The sequence below is a fragment of the Triturus cristatus genome, chromosome 3_2, assembly GCF_964204655.1.
Source record: "Triturus cristatus chromosome 3_2, aTriCri1.1, whole genome shotgun sequence".
Classification (NCBI taxonomy): domain Eukaryota; kingdom Metazoa; phylum Chordata; class Amphibia; order Caudata; family Salamandridae; genus Triturus; species Triturus cristatus.
This window is the reverse complement of record NC_140584.1, coordinates 1,058,755,731-1,058,778,800: the sequence shown is the minus strand read 5'-3', so window position 1 is coordinate 1,058,778,800 and position 23,070 is coordinate 1,058,755,731. Positions and strand designations below refer to the sequence as shown.

At 46.7% G+C, this 23,070-nt stretch overlaps 1 protein-coding gene across 1 annotated transcript in view; it reads left to right on the top strand.

The window, feature by feature from the left end:
* The window catches only part of MYBBP1A (MYB binding protein 1a), a 418,097-nt gene that overhangs the window by 15,066 nt on the left and 379,961 nt on the right, over positions 1 to 23,070 (top strand). The gene's annotated exons all lie outside the window — the stretch shown is intronic.

Sequence of the window (23,070 nt, the reverse complement as noted above, 5' to 3'; positions counted from 1 at the left end):
AGATCCAATAAACACTCCAGTCATGTCCGCTGGGGCTGAAGGCCTCTGAAATGAAAAATGAAGTAGTAAGGAAGGCAGAATTATTGGCCATGGTATTTTCGAGACATAGAATTGCCATGAAATTGATAGACCTCAACTATGACTGACAAAGGGATTTTATCAAATAGTTTTTGTATGTAGAGCTAAGAGTGATACAGGTCTGGAGAGCCAATGAACTGCCAGGAGATATAGAAATGTAGAAGGCGTTTTGTGGAAATAAAATACAATTTCTTTCAAATGAGAGACCATCCTCAGGTGAATGACCATCCTCAGGTGAATGACTATACAGCATTATCCAATTAATGAAATGAAAAGCATAATTGTTGGAAAGTGGATTATTGGTAGGGACAAATGTAGGTCTGCCACTGGCAATAAGGCCACTAACACATGATAGGACTCAGCATAGGTCTTAGAAAATTATTCCTATGCTCAACCCTTGGTAACGTGGATGCGAGCAGACAGGCTTAACTTCCAGGACAGGTATGTAAAGCATTTAAAACCACCAATTGAGTAAATAATTAAGACACAACACAACATAAAAATCCAATACCAATTTATAAAAATAGGTAATATTTTTATCTTTTAAATGACACCAAAATGAAACAGTCCACTGTAGGGAACCAAAGATATGAATTTTTAAAGATTAGTCACTGTCTAGTGCTTAGAAAACAACAGTGCCCCTTTTAGTCATTTCATTTTCTCTGACAGGGACACTCCTTTAGAAATTGTTCTGAAGAATTTTCTCACCACTGCCTTGTGCCGCCGTTTTTAGCAGGCAGGTCCAGTTAGAACTCCTTCCTGAAGTTCTGCTTGTGGGTCCCAAAGTATCCAACACACAATCCAAGGTTCAGGAATCTCCAAGAGGGTCCATGAAAGTGTGAAACTTCAATTCCGCGATCCACTTGAACAAAAGCCTTACAAATCCACTGATACTCCAGGCTGGAAAATCTTTGTGGGGATGTCCAGGTGAGCTCTGTTAACCTGTAGCTTGCAGGGAGTCCACTCTTCAGTCCTTTTGCTACAAGGTAATCCACAGGGCTGCAGTTTCAGTTGGTGCAGTCTTCAGAGATCAGGCCTTAGAAATCTTTGCACAGCAAAACTTCTCAGCAGGGCACTTCTTGCTTCAGTTGCTTTCAAGCAGCAGATCTGGAGGGCTCAGCCCCTCTCAAATACTTATTCATAATTCTCAGGGTCAAGCAGCAGGTCACGCCTGACCAATGGGAGCAGGGTAACTCCTCAAGGCGATGACCACATCCTGTAGAGTGTGGTATTATTTTGTCCCAGAGTGCATCAAACCTTCCAAATCCAAAATGGCAGATTTTCCTGTAGAGTCAAGACCTGGCTAAACCTTCCCCCTCTTCCCCACCCATTGGGATGGCGTATTTCCCTATACTCTCCCTCTACCATCTGCACATACCTTCCTTAAGTCTAGCCCTGACTCTGGGTTAAAAGTGTAAAAGTGTTACTGACACCCAGGCCGCACCTCTGCCTTTTAAGAGCATGGTTTACGACTCCACCCCTTGGCCTGGCATTCCTATGAAACAACACACTGCCCTCCCAGCAGAGCTGGTAACCCCAGGAGCTCTTTATCACCTCTTCAAAGCAGCCTGGCTAATCCACTTAACTCTGACCAATCTGGGCAGACCACTGGAAGGCTGAATTTAGACTTACAAACAAAGTCTTATAACTTCTTTTATGTACACTTTAGGAGAAATTCAACAATATGATATTGTTGGATTTAGCACTACTATTCTGAGAAGTCTTTGAATGGTAGCTCTATCTCTTTCGTATCCTGCAATGTTAACCTACAGGGCCTGGGATTTGCAATGGGGACAATGACTTGGGCCAGTTTTCTGGCACCAGGGCTTATAAAATATGTTTTTATAAGTATTTCCCTAATTTCTATAGGACCCCCACCCCCTGTGCAACTAGAGGAGACTTTAGGGGTTCTGAATCTGCATAAATATTGCAGATCCTCCTTCCACAGTGCTTCTAGCATCAAAGTTGAATTTGAGCTGCACTTCACCACAATGTGGGGAGTGAAATGTGAAATTTCGCTTTACCCAGGCATATAAAAACTCATTTTTATAAGGGTGTACCTTATATATATCTCACCACCGACCCCGGGATACGTAGGGGAGTACCCTGGGGGTCCCTAATATGCCAACACATTGTAGGTTATCCATTTTTAAGTGCCCCTACCACCAAAGTAGAGTTTGGGCACAATGTACTTTTTTTTTTTCTTTTTTAAATTAACTTTATTTTCATTAGCATTGCATCAAAGAAGTACAAACAAATTCAAGAAGGCAAATGTAAGGTACTGGCACATCGGATCGGATCCATGATCCCTCCCCCTGGTACTGATCAATTAGTAACTGTGCTACAGCCAGGACCCTCTTGTGCTGCCAGGCCGGCCCCGGAATTGCAGACCATTATTAAGTGCTAGTGAGCTACTGCCTTTTAATGAGTGTAAAGGAACCCCCCCCCACTCCCTCTTCCCTCCCTCGAACTGATGTGCCATTGTTCTGTCGTAAGGTGCAGCAGGACACGGTGAAGTTATGGGTCATCATTCACTGGCTGTGGTATGAAGGCCCGGCTGGTGAGACGGAGAAGGCGGAGATATCTAGGACATGTAACTTTGTTCATCTCAAGCGGCAGAAGAGAAAGCAGGGGTTGCCAAGCATCTGAAAAGCTGGCCATAGCGTTCGGTAGGGTGGCCTGTATGCGTTCCATTCCTATAATGTATCATAATTTATGTAACCATCCCAATCTAGTCGGTCCCATGGGGGAGCCCCAATGGGAGAGGACGTTCTGAGTGGCGCCTCCCAATGCAATCCCCATTAACCTGCCCCGTTTAGACTTAAGAGGGTAAGTTATGGGGTTAGGCAGCCCCAAAATTACATAGACCGGAAACCGTGGTAACTCCGTATCGAATTGGCGGTCAATGTCATCTAAAACATCTTTCCAATAAGTCTGCAGCACACTGCAGTCCCATAAAATGTGAGTCAGTGCCCTCTTCCCCACAGCCAGGCCAGCACAGCACACTTCGTGTTGGATTCCCTTTATGCAAGCGGGCCGGAGTCAGATGCCAATACATGGCCACCTTAACCGCTGACTCCTTACTACCTATGTTGCGTGCTGTATGATTTGCACAGTAATAGATGTCCAACCACTCTTTGCTCGTCCGTTCTCTCCCTAATTCTCTCTCCCATCTCCGCTGGCCTGCAGTGTGTTCCCTGGGGGTCTCCCCTCTAAGCATATCATGAAGCTCAGAAATCATTGCCTTATCAGTGTTCTTAGTGTACAGCCACTTCTCAAACTTAGTTTCCTAGCTATCTCAGGTTGAACGTCTGCATGAAGGAGCCAGTGAAGAAGCTAGAAATAGCAAAAGCGTTCAGTGTCCGGGAGCCCATATTCAGTTTTCATGTCTTGAAAGGGAAGAATGCCCTCTAGGTCAAACAACTGGCCTGCTGACCGACAATCAGATGCCCTCCAGACTGAAAATGCCCTCATGTTCATACCCGGGGAGAACTCTTTAAGAGGTGTCCTAGGGAAGGGAAACGACGTCAGGCACTTTTTAACTGCCACCCCATCCCAGGCCCCCATCAGAGACTTTGTAGTAGGGGATGCCCGGAGGTCTGTGTACCCGTTTAAGAAAGGGGACCTTCCATAGATCCAATTGAGCTATCGCCCTATCCTGAAAGAGCCAGCTCTTCTCAGATTTGGGACGTTTCCATTCAACAAGGCACTGTAGCTATGCCGCACGGAAGTATTCTAGGACATTAGGAATCCCCAATCCCGCTTCGTCTGTCCTCAAATAGCTCAGTTCTTTGCGTATTCAGGGTCTCTTCCCTCCCCATATGAAGTGATAGATCGCCCGCTGTACAGCCTGAAGAGTGCCCGCAGGCGGCCAGACCGGAATGGTTTGAAAGAGGTACAGCGCTCTAGGTAGGAGAGACATCTTGACACCTGCTACCCTGCCCAACAGGGAGAGTGAGTGGCGCTTCCATTCATTCAGATATTTCATGGAGCGCTGGAGGAATGTAGAGTGATTGAGGTGGAGCGTCTGGGCCACCGATGCTGCCAGTTCAATGCCCAGGTAGGGGATCGAAGAATAGGCTGGTATGCCTTCAAACGGTGAGCCCGCGGGGGGAGGTGTTTGACTGTCCGACTGAAATCGAAGGATCGAGGACTCCCCCACGTTCACGCGTAGGCCTGAAACCTGACCATAATCCTCCAATTCCTTCAAGAAAGCGGGGACCGATCGAGCTGGGGACTCCAGAGAAGCAATGTTGTCATCAGCGTATAGGCTAACGGCGTGTTGTGTGCCCCCGAAGGGGATGCCTACTATCCCCGGGTTGTCCCTGATCCTCTGCACCAACAGTTCAATATAGAGGGCGAAGAGGAGAGGCGACAATGGGCACCCCTGTCTGGTCCCCCTCTGTATCTCAAATGGCGTGGGAGTTACCCCATTCACCCTAATTGAAGCCGTGCGGTTAGTGTAGCAACTCGAGACCCACGCTCTAAACCTATCTCCGAAGCCAAAATGTATCAGGGTCCTGTCTAAAAAGCGCCAGTCTACCCGATCAAATGCTTTTTCCGCGTCCACTGATAGGAGGAGAACGTCCGTCCCTGATAGGAAGAGCGCGTCCATCCCTGTGCGGTGAGCCTTGTCTATGAGATGACTCTGCTGGGACTGTATGAAACCCGATTGGTCCGGATCAATTATACCCGGCATTAGGGGCCCCAGACGTTTCACCAGTATACCCGTAAACAGTTTTAGGTCGACGTTGAGCTACGAGATTGGCCGGTACGAGCCGCAGTTAGAGGCATCTTTGCCCGGTTTGGGAAGCACCACTATCGAAGCTAATAACATCTCCTGGGGGGTTGTGCCTGAGCCAGTGAAGGAATTAAAATGACGGGTAAGTATCTGGGCTATCGTTGAACAAAACTGCTTCTAAAACCCAGCCGAGAAACCATCTGGCCCGGAGACTTCAGGTGTTAAAGGCGGGAGATGGCTCCCACCACCTCCTCTATGCGGATGGGGCTATCAAGCGTCTCTCCATTATGTTGATTCAATGCGGTCGTGTGTGCGCTATGGAGGTAGGCATCTATGTGTGGGATGGACGGGGAGTCACCCGCATATAAAGTAGCCTAAAAATCTCAAACGCTGCGCTATTTACATATCATTAGTAATCGCGTCTCCCGTAGGGCAGAGAATCTCCTTTACCTTACACTGTTGCGTCTTCACCTGCAGCCTATTAGCCAACATCCGTCCCGTCTTATCCCCCCCATGTAGTATGAGTGTTTAAGGTGGAGGGCGGCATATTCTGCCTTGCCTAAGTCAAGCCCTGCCAGCAGGGCTTGCACGTTTTTCAGTTGCCGCCAGACCCTTGGCGCTCCCGTTCGGCTATGCACCGTCTCCAGCTCCAGCACTTTGGCGGTAAGTTCCTCCCTCTTGACCTTGCGTTCCCTGTTCTCTGCTGCTGATATAGCAATCAGCTCTCCCCTCACAACTGCGTTAAGCACCCCCCACAGCGTAGCAATGGGTGTGTCCGGTGTGTCGTTGAATTCTAAGTAGTCAGTAATGCATTTGAGTATTTGCTCCTGCACCGCCTGTTTGTGGGGCATAGTCTCCCTCAACCGCCGGCTGGCCTAGCTATGTGGGGGACCCTCACGGTTACCACTACCGCATCGTGATCTGACAGGCCCGCTGTATTGATATAAACGTCTTTAACAGCCACCTGAACCTCTGTGGAGCCAAGAAATTGGTCTATCCTAGCATACGTGTGGTGCACATGTGAGTAGTAGGAGAATTGGTAGGCTCGAGGGTGCGCCTCCCTCCATAGATCTAATAATCCTCTTCCTGCTAACCATCGTTTGCTTCTGAGACCTCCCCCACCTGGGAACTGCGACTGCCAGATCTGTCTGTGGCCATGTCCATAATGACATTCAGGTCACCCCCCACCATTATGAAGCGGTCCTGCGACTCCAGAACTGCTGATAAGGCATTTCTAAGGAATGTCTCCTGTCCTGATTTTGGTGAGTATACAGTCCCAATCGTGAAGGCTAGTCCATTGATCCAAAAGTGATATGCTAATAACCGTCCTTTTATTTCAGTTATCTTGTCCCCCACTGACCCTCGAAATGCCCTTGATACCAGGATTGCTACCCCCTCCTTCTTGTCGGGCGTAGAGGAGAAATATTGAAAGGGGAACGCCCTAGACTTCATTCTATGCTAGTCTCGTGCAAGAAGTTGAGTTTCCTCTAACAGACAGATATCCGCTCCCGTATTCTCTAAATAGGACAGTATGGAGCGTCTCTTATCAGGGCTATTGAGACCCTTCACATTAAGTGTGAGGCCGGTTAATTCTGAGTCCCCCATGACTGGAAAGGGTGGGCAGCACGCTCCCAAGTGCTCATTGTGACCGTACTGCATAGGACCCAAGCCCCCCCCCCCCCCCCCCCCAGGCACCCCCCAGAATCGTAAATGCCTAAGAACAGTATTCCCGGAACAGCACACCAGTTCCCCCTCCCTCACCTCCCTAACCCCATCCAACCAAACTGTTGTCCATTTCCCTCCGGAGTTCGCGCACCTCTCCCACTACCTTGCTTTTCAAAGTGTGAAAGTCTTCACGGAGTGTATTAAATAGTGTCTCTAGGAAAGACTTGGTTATGGGAGTATCCTCATCGTCGTGTCCAGCGCTGGCGTGAGGGCCCTTGGTGAGCATCTCCTTCAATGTGCGCTCCTTCCTGCTCCTTTGGTTGGACATGAAGCTTCCTGGGCTGATGGGATCGTTTGGTGCCGACCAACACTGGGTGCTGCCCCTGCCAGATTAGGGGCTACGTTGCGGTCTAGGGGGAGCGCGCCCCAGCGAGAGTCATTAGTCACCCACAGAAGTGCCGCAGGCCCCAATGGTCGTGACAGCTGGTGTTGCAATGGTCGTGACAGCTGGTGTTGCAATCTCCAACAAACCCTGGTTGCCAAATATGATGGAGATCCCAGGATGGGAGTGCAGGCCTCGCGCTCAATGCCAGGTTCCACTTGCTGCTTTTATCGATGTTGGGGAGCCCTGGCCGACCATCCAGGACCCCCAGCTCCCCACTGCGTCATCTCCTAGTACTGTGGTTAAAGAGTTAGGTTCAGGCTGGTAGCAGTCGCACCACCAGGTCGCCAGTTGTCTGGATTGTGTCACCACCCTCCTTCACTAATGCCAGCCAGGTAGTATCACGAGCGCCACCAGATCGAAGATATCTTCCACCATTCTCAGTTCCCACTAATAGGCTGGAGCCTGGGCCCACTCCAGCGCCCGTGCCGGGGGAAACCGCAGCCCACCGTGGCTTCAGTACGCACACAGCTATGCTGTGGCTCCCAGCCACTATAGAAGGCATACAAAGGGTAGGGGCTCCAGGAGGACATCAAGCAGTGTAAGATCTCACCCCCCTGTTTCAAAGCGTTGGGCCCCTCTAGTCTATGCTGAGGGACGCTCGCCGCCGCCCGCCCCAGACCGGAAGGCCCCCACCAATAGTTAGGGCGGTCCTGCGCCAAGATGCGGTCTTCTTCGTGGGGAACTGCGGGGGGTGGGGGGACAGCGACCAATGGAGCACTGGCTGATACCACCAGCTGCCCACCGCTGTCCCGTCTCCTTCAGATGCACCAATTTGCGTCATTGCCACGCCGCGTGTGCTATGCAGCCTTCTAGGCCTTTCACGATTGGCAGCCTCAGTCTATGTTCATGGGGGTAGCAGGGGCTCGGGCAGGCACCTCCCTGGAGCCCCCTCCTGGTACTAGGTGCTGCTTACCGGTATCTCGCCGGTTCGATGGGCCGCCACAGGTCACAGTATCCCTCAGCTCTCCCGGTCACCTCCGTCCCACAGGGTGCTGCCGTCGGAGTCGTAGAGGATCATGGAGGCCCCCAAGCCGGTCACCCCCGCAGCACCGGAGCGACCGCTGATCCTCACTGGACACCCTTCCAACCTGCGCCGTCTGCGAGGTACACAGGCCCCCGCTCCTCGCCGCACTGGGGCCCCTCCCGTGTTGTAGCCCTGCGGGCCTCGTGTGTAGCTGGCTATGGCAGGAAGCCCACCTCCGAGCCCAACAGCTATCTGCGGCACCGGGCCTCCTCCCGGCGTCTTCAGGGTCGCCGTCAATGCCTACACCCTCCAGCAGAAGCGGGCGCCAACGACCGGTGCGGCCGCTCCTCTAGTGGATATCCGGTGACATTCAGGGCCCGGCCGCCATCTTGGCCGCCCCGTTCGCTCCGATCCTTATAAGCGCCAAAAATCAGCCTCCAGCTGCACAATCGCAACATGAAGGCGATAACTCGGCTGGGGGGCAGTCCCGCTGCTCCCCGGGTGCTTGTGGAGGAAGAATATTTTATATTGGGGCCGAGATGGGCATTGGCGGGCGGGGAGACGAAGCAACGGACGTCTTACCCTCTCGCCATCCTGGCCACGCCCCCACAATTTACTTTTTAAAAGCAGTCCTGGCACCCAGGACTGTTTTTAAACTGACCTCTGGCTTCAGCAGTGCACACATGCAAGAGCAGAAAAAGCTGCTGGCCTCTAAACTGCCATGCCCCGGGGTACTGAGGGCTTTGAGCTAGTTTCATTCCCCTTCCCTAGTATATACTAGGGGCTTATGGGGTAGGTCATGCCAATTACAGGGGTACCCCACCATACCATAGTGTACCCTAGTGTATGTTGGGTGTTTTAACTGTATTCTAATGTGTTCCTTTCAGCTTTGCACTGGCCCTGGGCCTGGTTAGGCAGAGCCCAGGGTCAGTCAGTCAGTTACCACCAGTACCAGTCAGCAAAAAGTTGGGGTTTCCCCAGGGCACAGAATGACTTTGCTACAATAATAAACATGAGTGGTTAAAATGTTATAAGGATGCATAGTGATGAACAGTCCAGTATATGATTATTACTGAAATTATTGAACACCTTAAAACATTTCTGTGTTGTGTACTCTAATCATGTCAGCAAAAGGATAACTCTGTACCTAAGTTCTTTTTGGGAACCTTATGAAGTCTATTTGTTTAATGTAAAAGTAAATAATACATAGTAAAAGTACATAAATTGGAAAGAGGTGCTGTTTAGGTTTTTAAATGTGTCATAACTGTGCAGCTAGTAAATAATACATTACATTAAAAACCTGCCAAGAACCAATCTTGCGTACTCAAAGAAAACATATTGCCTTATTTTAAATATATCTAAATTAAAAATACATGCTCAACGTCATATTATATCAACATTCAGCCAGTGAAAAGAAATTCTTGTTGGATGCTATTTAGTTTCAAATGCTACGTAAAAGTCTCTAGTTATATGGAATCTTTGGTCACCTGTTGATGAATGATTAAATCTTGCATCAATTTATTTTTTATAAATACAGTGACTGTCGGACATTTCTATATTAGAGATTTACAAGGAAAAAAAATGACCACGATGAAATTAAATTACCTGCATAGACTTCTTTGCTGCAGCGCAGGTGAACAATTCTAGTTCTAATTGGTTCTCAGGTTAATTGTATGGCTACATGGGGGATATGATACATATCAGTTTCATAAAGTGTTCTTGTGCAGCAGCTACACTCAAACACACACTCGGTTCCATTTCAGCATAACAAGGTCTTGACGCAATTGAACAAATATCAGTACTATGTTTCTCAGGTAGGAACTGTCAGATTAAATTATATATATATGAGGCAGAAGTTCCACCTAAAAGCTTCAGAAGAGGAAGTATAGAAGACAATAAGACATGCAAATAGTTTGATAGAGCATTCTTAATGAGTTACAAGAAAGAACAAAAATGTTTAATTGTCCCTAAAAATAGAGACTGCATATGAAACCATGTGTGTTTAAACCTTTATACTTCCGAAAGTACACATTTTGATTTTTAATGGAGTGTTTTCTTCCATCCGGGGGAAGAGGGTGACATTTTACCCTGCCTTCAAGTATCCTTTGAGTACCACTCCTGATTGCCATTGATCTTATTCAAAGTCCTCATCGTGGCCATCTACCACCCACCTGGAAACATGTGCTTCTTCTTTGAGGCTCTTCCTGAAGTGTTAGAACTGTAGCACTTTCTATGCAATTCATTGTACTAACTAATCTCAACCTTAAGCCGTACAGTCTCCAACACAGGATAGTGTTCAGCTAATTTCTTTCTGATCACTGTCTGGATAACTCTCACTTCCTCCAAACACCCTAATGGCAATTAATGCGATTTGATTTAAATGCCCAAAACACCCACTCCCCATCCACCATTGGCCCACTCCCTCTGACCAGGCCATCATGCGTATAGTCACCATTCCTCTCGACCCCTCCCATACAAACTATGAGCCCCATCATAGAGCATGTCAGAAAGTGGTTTATTAGTTAACATGGTTGTAAGACCTCGCCAAATACTAATGTCAATATTCTGTACCAGATCCAGTTAGATTATTTACCTTAATTTAAACCTTAGATCAGTGTTGGCTAGAGCAGTCAGGCTTAATTCAAAGGAAACCAGTATATAACAGTTATCAGTACCAAAATAGTTAATACGTCAAAAACCCAACACAATAGAAATCCCTCTCCAATTTATGAAAATAGTATAAACTTCGGATCAGGGAAACCGTAGATATGATTTTCAGGGTTTTTAGTGGGTATTTGGTGGTGCTAGACTGGGTCAAACTCAAAAGCTGAGGCTGTCAGCATGGAGTGCAGGTCAACTACAGGGACCCGGTTTGTCCCCTGGAAAAGTGTACCTTTGAACTTTTTCTGGGGGGAATTTTCTCATCTACAAGGTGAGCTGCTGTTTGGATCTGATGGAGGGCTTGATGACTGCCTGGTGCTGCTCAACGTTGGTCCTGGTGAAATCCTCCATTTTGGGATATAGAAACTTTTCTGGAAGGGGAACTGCTTTCAGAGGAGCAAACCAGCAAGTTTTAATCAGACCTGCAATGCCACGACAGCACTGCGGTTCGGCAACGGTACAGTGGTAGCCTCCAGTTCTTTTGTGAAAAGGTTCAGAGAGAGAAAGTACACTCTAACACCAGCCAAGGGTCCTGGAACTTTTTGGGTATCATTTGGATAATTGGAACTCATTCTCCCTGGAGGTAGATAACAGCGTCCAGGGCAAATCCAGTTGGAACTTGCCAGCTGGGTTCGTCTTAGTTGCAGGCTTCTTGTCGCTTTTGTGTTACTGGAGCTTAACAGGAGGCTAGCCAACTAGCCCTTGGAGACCACTCGTCTGTCCTGGTTCATGTGTGAGCAGGGCCAGCCCTCGAGGGTTCTCTCCATGGGAAAACAGGCTCAGTCTGTGAGAGGCTGGGCTGGTGTACGCTGTCCACTAATGTAAGTGGGCAACTTGCACCAGTCCAGACAACCCTATGGTGATTGAAGAGGTCTCAGACAACCTTGGAAAGCTATCCAAGTGGTAGCTGTGGAGAGCAGCCTTCAGGCTTAGTCTTGGAGGAGTGTAAAGCATCTTGTTTTACCAGAATGCAATCTTATAGTATATATTAAATAAAAAGAGAACCACACAGTAGTTATAAAAAATATATATTTATTATATAACACTATCTAGTACGTTACAGTATCTCCCACATGGAGATAGACACAAACCACTCCATTCTCAAGCATAGGAATTACAGTAAATATGACTAATACACAGTGAGCCCCAGGGGGGGACCGAACCATATACTAAAAAAGTGGTATAAGAACCATGACTTGAGTCGGGACAATGTCAATAGGACGTAGAATTGCTGGGACCCCAAGGAACCACACAAGGTGAGTAGATAGGGACTCTACAGAGTGCGTGTGCAAATTGGGAACACGACCACGTGCTCCGTACAATTCTATGTGCAAGTCGCGGTTGGATCTGTAAGGATTAGGGACCCTTCCTGGTGGACTACGAAGAAACCCAGTGGAAGATAGAAGGTTGGAGAGCCATCCCACCCGTGGATAGCGAAGTACCAAACTTACCTAACCCAGGGAAGCCGGGTGCATAAGTGTGAAATGGCGTCGGAAACCGCAGTTGAACCCAATGGTGGACATTGAAGAAGAACCTCTATTGGAAAGGGGGAAAAGTGTCTGTTGGAATCCAAACATGGATTCTTGTCAAAGTACCTGAAAGCAGAGGGGACAGATCCTGTATCACTTGAGAGTGACCAGGGGCTCGGTAGACGAATGCCCACCAATGTCTGGTGGTTCAGGATAGTTGACGGTGACCTTGACTCTGCAGCTGCGAGGACCAGGTGATGTTGAGGACGACCAGGAGCTGGATGCGAGCTGTCCCACGGAGGATGTCGAGTGCTGAGAGTTTCGTGTTTGGTGGGAGCACCAACAAGCCTTGGCAAAAGCAACCCACGTAGGAAGTCAAGGAAGTGTACGGTTTGGACCAGCAAGGTCCAGGAGATTCACCACAAGCAGGAAAGTCAGGACAGGCACCGAGTAATCAGGGGAGCCCAAGGAATTTAAAGATGACCCACAGGCCGGAGGCACAGGAATCGCGAGAGTACCTCTGGCAGCTTTACAAAACAGGTCACGGAGCACATGGTGTGAAGTGGTTGACTATCTTTGTAGAAAAAAATCTGAAGAGGCATACCCCTACACATATATGCTTTAGAAGGTCTGGGAGAAGGGGGAACAAAAAAGAACATTGACAGAGCAACCTCCCACACAACCTATATTACTTTTCTGATGGCTCTCTTGAGCTCAGAACTCGGGCCTATAAGAATGCTAATCTCCACACAACTATTAATAATAATATTATTATTTTATTATTATCAATAATAATAATAATAATAATAATAATATTATTATTATTATTATTATTATTATTATTATTATTATTTTTTCATTTTATTTTGTCTTTTTTCATCTGTATAAAAAATTGAGAATTAAACTTTCAACATTACATTTTTTTTCAACATTTTTATCTTTTACATTTTCATGATTCCATTTTGTATCAGTTGTTTACAATATCAAGCTGTTACAATAATTTAAATTTGATTTGACGAAAGAGAAACAGTCCCCTACACTTACACCTCATTCATATGACCAACAATCATATTTCTAGCATACTACACTCTAACATACTCCACCCCAGACTAACACTGCATGCACAGATGGTAAAAAACGGGGTGACAACATCCACCCTCAGTTGCTGTGCTGATGTCCTGGGTATTACACTCTCTGGCCGACTTATGTTTCAATGGACAAAATACATGGTCTCCATCTTCATCAGGACCTCTTGTTTATATTTATTTATAACGGGTAAGGGTATGGGGAATCTGTACGGGTTATATCCTTGGATTTATCAAAGAATGCTTCAACCGTAGTTAAACACGGGTGGGGCCTCCAAAAGGTCTATATCTCCTGTGAGGTAACTGGTTCCTAACGTCTGAAGCCTTGACTCCTCATGGATAGACTGCACCGTGTACGTCCTTATATATCATCAAATAGAATTTCTAGTCTCTTTGAAGGACAAGTGCTTCATGTCAAGTAACTCAGTTATGTCATTATAAGTCCGACTGCTGCTTTGTATAGGGCTTGATATTTACTGCTACAGAGAGTCTTCTTGTCTTGGGGAGATGGCCTCCAGGTGTTTTTAAATTTGCGGTATATCAAATTGCTCTGTCAATTTTGTTCTGAAGATCTTTGTAGGAAAGGTTGCCAGAGGTTGGGGCAGCTTCGAGCCCAATGCACCTGTCGCAGGATTGCCAACAAGCACATGCACTTGCAAAAAGACGCAGTCCACAGGGGTTCGGGAATAAAGCCCCCACGAGGGATTCTGACCTCAAACTTGGTGAGAGGGCAGCTCAGACTTTGGGACGTAGAAACCCACCTCCTGTGTTGCTGAGCCTTGCAGAGTCCGGAGAAGCTCGGGATGAGCAGACCGGTCAGCAGTGTTGCAGTGCCTGCAAATGCAGGGGAGTGACTCCTTCACTCCAAGGGAGATTATATTCAGGTGTCTTGGATGCTCCACAGGTCCTACATGAATCCTGTACGGTCCACAGGCACAGACGATGCAGCAGACTGGGAGGGAGACTAAGTCCGGCCCAAACAAAGTCTAGCGAAGTCCAGAGTGCCCAGACGGTCGAAGTGCAGTGGTTTCAGTTCTGAATCTTGTCTATGACTGTTAGACTTGGCGTGTTTCCCCTGAGTTTTTTGCTTTCTGACCTCCCGGTTCTGATTCTGTTTTTGCCGGCTTAGTGTTTATGCGCACTTTTCTCCCTGCTAATAGGTGGTAAAGTGCAAGTGCTCCTGTGGTAAAATTGTGTTATGGATTGGTGTTCCCATGATTGGCCTGTTTGATTTATGTGTCAGACCCTAAGATAGTGCACTGTGTGTGCCAGGGCCTGTGTATCCAATGCCGTTGGTGGGCTGGAGCACGGGATTGTGCCACCCACACGATCGGCCCGTAAAATATAACTCAAACCCGCCATTGTGGAGTCTGCGTGCAGGTTGTAACTGCCATGTCGACTTGGCCCGTGCGCACACTTGCCAGTCCCTCACCTTCCCTTTTCTTACATGTCAGCCACCCCTAAGGTAGGCCCAAGGTACCCCTGTGGGCCGGGTACAGTGTATGAGAAAAGCCCTGGTGTGTGTGGCATGTCCTGACCGTGAACTACAGCCAATTTCGTTTTTCGCTATTGCAAGGCTGCCTGTTCCCCATAGGACAGAATGGGGAGTTTGTTTATAACATCTTATAAACATAACGGGCCCGGAGAACTAGGTAGGAAAATAAAGTTTAGTATGCCTGAACTTAGAATCTAAAGATGCATCTTTTAGTGAAGGTGATTTTTACATTCTGTGTTTGAAAATACCACTTTTAGAAAGTAGGTATTTTCTTGCTCAGTCATCCCATGTGCCTCTGCTGGAATGTGGATTGCCTGGCTGGGTTTTGGATGACAGAAGGCTGGGGAGCAGGAGTGGCTCCAGATAGTCTAGGTGGGTCAGGAAAGGGCTGAATAGACCTGGGCTGCAATTGGGGAAGGGGGGAGGAGATTTCCTTGCACCTCAAAGGGCCTGGTCTGCCTCTGACCATGCCGTCTCCACCTCCTGCCAGGAAGTCACACCAGAGAAGGCAGAACTGGTTCTGACTGGGCACAGACACACTCTGCCTAAAAGATCAAAAGATCAAAGGATTTTGGGACATAAATACTGGGACCCAGACCTCTGAACTTTAGAACTCTTTTGGATCAAGAAGACTGCCAAGAAGAAGAGCTGGAGAAACTGTGAGGAGGAACTACCACTTTGCTGTGTGCTTTGCTGTGTTGGCCTGCAGTGGCTGCTTCTGTCTTGGGTAGTGAAAGGACTGGACTGAACTTTATGCAATCGACTTTAGTGAGTTTCGCCAAGGGCTTGAGGTAGAGCTTGCCTCCTGTTCAAGAAGTCTCAGGAACAGCAAAGACTTCAAGCTCTTCTGCCCTCAGCACTGGGGACTGTGTTTTGTGCTGCAACAGAGGAAAAAGCAACCCGACCCCGTCTACGACGCCTCTGCTGATTCCGTGTCCTGAAGGCACCGCAGAGGGATCCGCTGCACCGCGACCATGGTCTCACTGATGACGCCTGCTGACGCCGCCACTGAGCCGCCTACGCACCGTGACCTGTGGGCACTGCACTCCGCACCACCTTGCTGAACAACGACTCCTTGATGCCACCACTCCTCGCTGAAATTTACGCCGTTGCTTGCACTGTGGTTCGAGGGCACCTCTCGTAAAGTTACACGACCCACCGCCCTCATCCCGCTCCGCAGCCTTGGCCTACCGTCGCCGGAACTATCGACTCCAGTTCATCAGCCGACGACAGCGCTTCAGCCACGACGCCGCCGCTGCTTGCACCGCGACGAGCACCGCCTTCACCTCCCACCGCGACCCTGGTCCCACCGCCGACACCATCTGATGCCGCCACGAGCCGCGGCTCGCACCGCGACCTGAGGGCAATGCACGCCGCACCGCTGCACTTTGCACCGCAGCACCCGACACCTGCCGACGCCAGCGCTCCTGACTTCAACAGAGGGGAGTTCGACCTGCAACGTGTGTGACTTCAAGGGCCTGACAACTCCTGCACCGGCCTCCGTAACAGACGCCTGCAGACGCCGTGCTTTCGGAAGCTCAACAAGAGGTCGCAGATGACCTGCATTTGCTGTAGCTGTTTGCTTACGACGCCGTGATAGCACTGGACGGAGCTATCAACATCAGGGAACTATTTTCCAAGCCTATTTTGATGATTGAAGATTTTTAAGTACTGTATTGTGGATTTATATCTCATTTGGTCTTGTCTTAAATATATAAAAATATTGTATATTTTTCTAAACTGGTGTGGTGTCCTTTTGTAGTGCTTACACTGTATTACGGTTGGTTATGGGCAACTGCTTTACACACTGCTTTTAAGATAAGCCTGACTGCTCGTGCCAAGCTACCAAGGGGATGAGCAGGGGTTATTCTAGGAGTGTAACTCCCTTATCCTGACTAGAGTGGTGGTTTCAGCCCAACTTTGGCACATGCACTAGCCGACCAAAACTCTGACGAATCTAAGGTCCTACAGCCAGGTAAGCCCTTAAGTACCCACGGGAGAGGGTTAGAAAGATTCAGGGGACCCTCCCTGGGGAGGGTCTGGACAGGGGGGAGGTTACTCATGTCCTTTGTCCAGTTTCGTGCCAGAGCGGGAGCGAATGGCTCCCAATACTGGTTTGAACTGGACTATGCACAGGGATTCCTAATGTGCCCCGCAAGCTCACCCACCCAGCCCTAATATATTAAATCCTGTCTTGGAGGTGGTCACTCCTCCCTGTGACAGGATGCCTATTGTACTACCTTTCACTGCGCGAGCTTGGCTCAGTAGCAGGAGGGCAGAAATGTGTGTCTGGTCGGCAGCAACCATTTTGTGCTGTCTGGAGCTAGAAGACTGGTACCAGGATCACCAGGAACCCCACCAATGTCACTTCTGAGGGGTAGAATGATACCTCCCACAGTATATTCCAACGTTTGACACCAAATGCGATAGGGTTTGTTTCAGCCGTTTTAGAGTTTTTATCACGCAGTCGCGTGATGCCCCTCTATAATAATATATGGCTGCTTCACTGACAACCAGGGAGAATGGACTCCATAGGCTGCAGAAGTGTCCTGCTCATGCAAAGGCACCCTCTCACTTAGAACCAAGCACCCTGCCTTCAGGATTGTAAAGGTCTGCTCTAGGGGTGACTTATAGGTTTCAAGTGTGTGTCTATGTATGTATGTATATATATATAAATTCACTTTAAAAACCATAGGTTTCACACATGTTATAGTTAGTAGGACATTTCACTCGTGAAAAACCAATGAAATTCCCCCGTTATAGTTAGTGCAGGCAAATATAACTCACGCGACCGTAATCCTCTGCTGATGACGTCAGATATTACATCACTGTATTTAGACACTTATTTACCCATGTCTTCTTCCATTAATTTTTAGCTATACATATATTACAAATATTTTTTTTTCAGAAAAACACATATATCAGTGATGTAATATCTGACGTCATCAGCAGAGGATTGCGGTCGCGTGAGTTATAGTTGCCTGCACTAACTATAACGGGGGAATTTCATTGGTTTTTCACGAGTGAAATGTCCTACTAACTATGACATGTGTGAAACCTATGGTTTTTTCAGTGAATTTGCAAGGTTTTTTAAATGCTAATTCCTAACTATAACGTGTGTGAAACCTATGGTTTTTTCAGTGAATTTGTACAGTTTTTTAAATGCTAAGTTATGTATTTTTATTTTTTTTGACGTGCGCGCACGGTACGCGTAGTCGCGGAATCGTTACGCGAAGTTCGCGGAATTTTTCCATTTACGCCGTGCGCGTACGCTACGCGCATTCGGCGATTTTTCGAAAAAAAATTACAATTCATTTTTGCCCTTGGGGTCCTTCTGGGACCCCCTGACAAAGGCTAGGGGGTCAGGAACTGTCCACCCTGCCCCCTTTTCACGTTCTCCACCTTTGTTTTTCACCCCCTCAGACTGCGAGAGACAAAATGGCGGCCGACACTTCCTGGTTTCGACCGATTCGAATGTTTACTAAGATCTAACAACCAATCAGAATTGCGCTCGCGCACGGCGTCGTGCGCGTACGGTAAGCTTACGGTACGCGCTCGGAGCGCGCCTATAGATATATTGATTTAAATGCTATTTTCTCAGGAAATACTGAACAGATTTACACGAGACCTTCAAAAGGCACATCCCTGACCTGAGGGCTACCTCTCTGCCAAATTTCAAGTAATTCTGTTCAGCCGTTAGGGCTGTAGCTCGGACTAAAGGTCCTATGGAAAAATGCATGGGGAAAACGCGTTTTGGGACTCCCCCTTTTTCTCAGTCCCCGCTTGACGAATCCCCCCGAGACTTTCAGGGAAGGAGTGGAGCGGAGCGCCCCACCTATTTTGAGAATTTCGCGAGGATTCGTCAATCGGCGCCAAAGTTATTCCAAATAGAATGTTGCGGATTTCCTATGGAAACACGGTCCTAACTATAACTATCTATATATATATATATATTATCTCTTAAGTAAGTGGTGCATGCACCATCGTACACAGGCTGCAATGGCAAGCCTGTAGTTCCGTTTTGAAAGGTCTCTCATGGGTGACATAATGCATACTGCAGCTCATGGGGGACCTCTGGTGTCCCTATGCCCTTGGTACATGGGTACCATATACTAGGGACTGACAAGGGTACCACAGTATCCAATCTGGGGTGTACCTAAGTACATAACAGTTTAGGGAGAAAGAAGATAGACTGGGGTCCTGAAAAGCAGGATCCCAGTCAGGCTAGTCAAAAACAGCATTACATCCAGCAAAAAGTGGGGGTAACCATGAGAAGCAGATCCCACTTTCCTACACAGTCCTTCTTTTGAGTTCTAGTCCATTGGTTCATCAGGTGCAGTCCTTCTGTTTCCACAGGCTGTTGTGTTTTAAGGAAGGTAGCCTGGTGTGCCACTTTTATGCCTGGCACTAGATTGTGTGTGGGGCAGATTCCACAACCAATAAGCAGACCCTCCAGGATTTTGAGATGCGTGAAACAATTGCAAAATCAGCTGACTCGCGCGATCACCGCAAAATTAATCTTTTAGGCTGCAAAAAAAGGTATTCAGCCCCCAAAATTGTGACATTTTATTGGCTGTACGCGCATACGTCACTATGTGGCACTGTATAACCGTAATAGCTTCCTGTTTCCTCTAAAGACAAGAAAACAAAAGTAGCGCTTCACTGGCAAACAGGCCTAACAACTGGAGTTATACTGTATTTCTCTTCATATAGTAAGTACAGCTGTTAAAATGTTACAGGAATCTATTATCGTGAAACACGGCTTAGAATGTTATATGGTGTTAGGAGTAAATGGCTAATTGCTCTGAATTTTTGCTTAAATAATAATTTATTTAATTTTAGTGTTCCCTAGATTGTTACATGTCTTTTGACTGCGCCTGCTGACAACGAAGTACCTAAATGGAAAACATCGCAGTGTTTTCACATCGGTATTCAAAGGTATCACACGCAAAGTCCTCATGGAGGCTTATTTGTGTACGATAATTGATTAGTGTCCGGTGTATTAAGTGCCATGAATACAAATTCCTGAAATACTGAGCAGTATTAGAGGACCATGCAGCCTCTGTCTACTCTCAAAGGAGGCTCTGCACACAGAACCACCATAGTCTCAAAATACTGCACTGGAAAAGCAAGCATAGGGAACCTGCAGACCTTTAGAGGTCTAATTGCATAGAGTGCACCAGTGTAGGAGCGATTGTACTACTTGCAACACAATTGTGTATTAATTCAATTAATTTAAAAATGTATTCTGTGATTAATACCAATCTTTTAAAACCGTAATATTCGCACCAACTGACTGTCCGGTTAAAAATCATTCAATGCAATTGTTGATTTTGTTCTTGTGGGGGAGTGGTGAAAAATTGCAAAGGCACTGGTAAATATTGGTGCCAAATGCACATGCACTGATAGAAATAGGACCCCAAGAAAATGAAATGAAATCAGTTGTGTTTATCGTGGGGAGAATAGCAGCAACCCAGTTTCAGTTCTAACATTCACTTCCTATCTATGAGACATTTTCAGTGTGGAATACAACAGCAATTGATGCACTCAAAGGTGCTTGAATCTATTTACTCTGTTCAATTAAGTGCCAATGAGAAAGGGCGAAGGAGCGTCGGTTAAACAACAGTTTTGTGACCTACGTACAAAGCCTGCAGTGTGGTATTTAACACACATTGTTACTGTCTATGCATTGTACAAAAACTATGTCCTGCACAGACCCATCAGCTTACACACACGTCAGACACATGCCTGAATCACCTATGCACTGTACGCGTATGTACCGCCTGAGATGCATCCATATCTCTCTCTCTCTCTCTCTCTCTCTCTCTCTTCCCTCTCTTTCCCTCTCTTTCCCTCTCTTTCCCTCTCTTTCCCTCTCTTTCCCTCTCTTTCCCTCTCTTTCCCTCTCTTTCCCTCTTTCTCTCTCTCTCTCTCTCTCTCTCTCTCTCTCTCTCTCTCTCTCTCTCTCTCTCTCTCTCTCTCTCTCTCTCTCTCTCTCTCTCTCTCTCTCTCTCTCTCTCTCTCTCTCTCTCTCTCTCTCTCTCTCTCTCTCTCTCTCTCTCTCTCTCTCTCTCTCTCTCTCTCTCTCTCTCTCTCTCTCTCTCTCTCTCTCTCTCTCTCTCTCTCTCTCTCTCTCTCCCTCTTTCCCCTACAGAATGTGGTTGGGCTGCTGAGTCTAATCATACAGGCATTCCTAGGCCTCAGAGTGAATGAGACCCCTAAAGTGCGGGGGCTACAGTGTGCTAAAAAGGCTGCAGGGGCCTGTACAACGCCACAAACCGATAGACAGACAGACTTGGATACACCCGGACGGACAGGCATTTCACTGAAAAGGGAGAACCATAAACTCAAATGCCAGCCAGGACCACTAAGGAGAAAAATCTTCAGAAGCAGGCATCTTCCATTTCACGGTTTATATATATTTCTTTAAACGTGATGTTTATTATTACAGAAAATAAAACGTTAGACTCAGAAGACAGATTTTAAATAAATGCAATGTGGTTTAAAGAATTAAGTAGTCTCCGCACATATGGCAAATAATCAAATTCATAATAACGAGCCCTAATACAAAAGGACCATGCCACATCTAGCCCTCTCTTGTACAACAGTGAAATGACATTACATGAGTAATAATTATGTAAACATTGCCTCTCAAAAATAATACAGCACTTTTAAAAGGTTCAAAGTAAAAATGTCTAAAGCCTAAAGTCTAAAATGCTTAAATGTCTAAAGGAAAATGATCTAATGACATAATGTTTATAGATCTTTTAAACAAAGACCGCACAAAATGTCATGGAAAGTCTTTATGTAGAAAGGCAGCACTAAAGTGTTACTTGCACATTAAGCCAATAAGACTGCCTAATTTCCGAAACACACAACTTGCAAAAGATTTTCATTGGACAAACACATAAGAAATGTATTGTAATACAAGGCCCTGTTCAACATTATGAACATAGAAACAGAGGTTTAGCTAATAACCTTGTAATGTTTCAGTAGCACATCCAAAGTGCTATTGTGCTTGGCTTAACCTATCCTCCAGAATATTACCACAAAAGAGAATATAGCAAACAAATCCTCTCAAACACTTTAAACGTGCCTATTTCTGTGTAGAATACTCTACTAAAAAGTTACCTTTTATTTAAGGCTTAAAAAGAATGATTTTGAGTAAAACAAATTGCTGCAATAATGCCGGAAAATGTTCATTTTTGTGCTGCAAAATTTGCAAATTTATGGCACAATATCCTGGGGGGTATGATTAGGAATAAAATTCCCTTGGGATACCCCATCCACTCTAGCATTGCTTCCTGGGATTTTTGGCACTAAATAATACCACAGTGCATCTTTCTGGCCAAATCCAAGATATCAGAATTTTTCTTCAGATCTCTGGACGCACCCTTAAGTTGCCTAGGGAAATAAGGAATTCCCCCCTGAAAAAACTGTTCTGAGAAAGGATTAACCCCCACCGGCCTTAGTGCCACTCAGGCTGCTTAGGCATGGCAGGGCAGGCCTAGGTGTGGATTACATCTGCATGTGGCCGGGGAAACATTAAACAGTTGGTGGTCTAATTGCCCCAGCTCATCCTGTCAGGAGGGGGCATCACAGCTCCTCCCAGCCAACCCTTCTATGAGAGCAATTGTTTTGTTATTTAAATTTAATATAGGGCACAACTCGCCCATGGGCATTTTGGCGCTGTAGCCGGTTTAACAAGTATCGGCAGAATGAGGAATAAAGGAATTTAGAATAGATGGGCTCTCAACAATTTCCTGAATTTGCAGTAGTTTGCACAAGTGCGAATGTGTAGCAGAAGCTTGTTCCAATAAAAGGGGTCAATGTAAGAAAAAGCTCTTGCTCCGCAATTCGTTAAACAAATGCGGGGGGCACACAATAGGGCTTTATCATGCAATCGTAAGCTTCTGCTGTGTATGTACGGTTTAATTTTTAGTTGACGATATCTCGGTCCTTTGCCTCTTGGAGCATTGTAAGTGAGAAAGCAGATCTTGAAAATGCAGCTTTTTTTCTCTGTCAACCAGTGCAGCTCTTTTAACAAAGGGGCAGAAGAGGTGCCAGGAGGAAGATTGAGAACAAGCCTGGCTGTCGTGTTTTGGACCACCTGTAATTTGGCTAGCAGTGTCATTTAATGCCGCCAAAAGAGAATTGCCATAGTTTAATCTGCTTACTACTAGGGCTTGTACTAGCGTTCATCTGGCAGATGTAGGGAGGTACGGAAATATTCTGCACAGAAGACACATTCTGATAACATAGTGCAGTGGTGGTCAGAATGTGATCTTTCTTTGTGAGAGCTTGGTCAATTTTCATACCAAGATTCTTAACAGATTGTTAGGGCATAGAGATAGACCCCACTTTGAGAGGCCACCACTCATTTGACCAAACAGAGGAGGCCTTGCCCAGCAGCATAATCTCAGTCTTGTCTACATTCCGTTAGAGAACTGTAATTCATCCAGTTGGA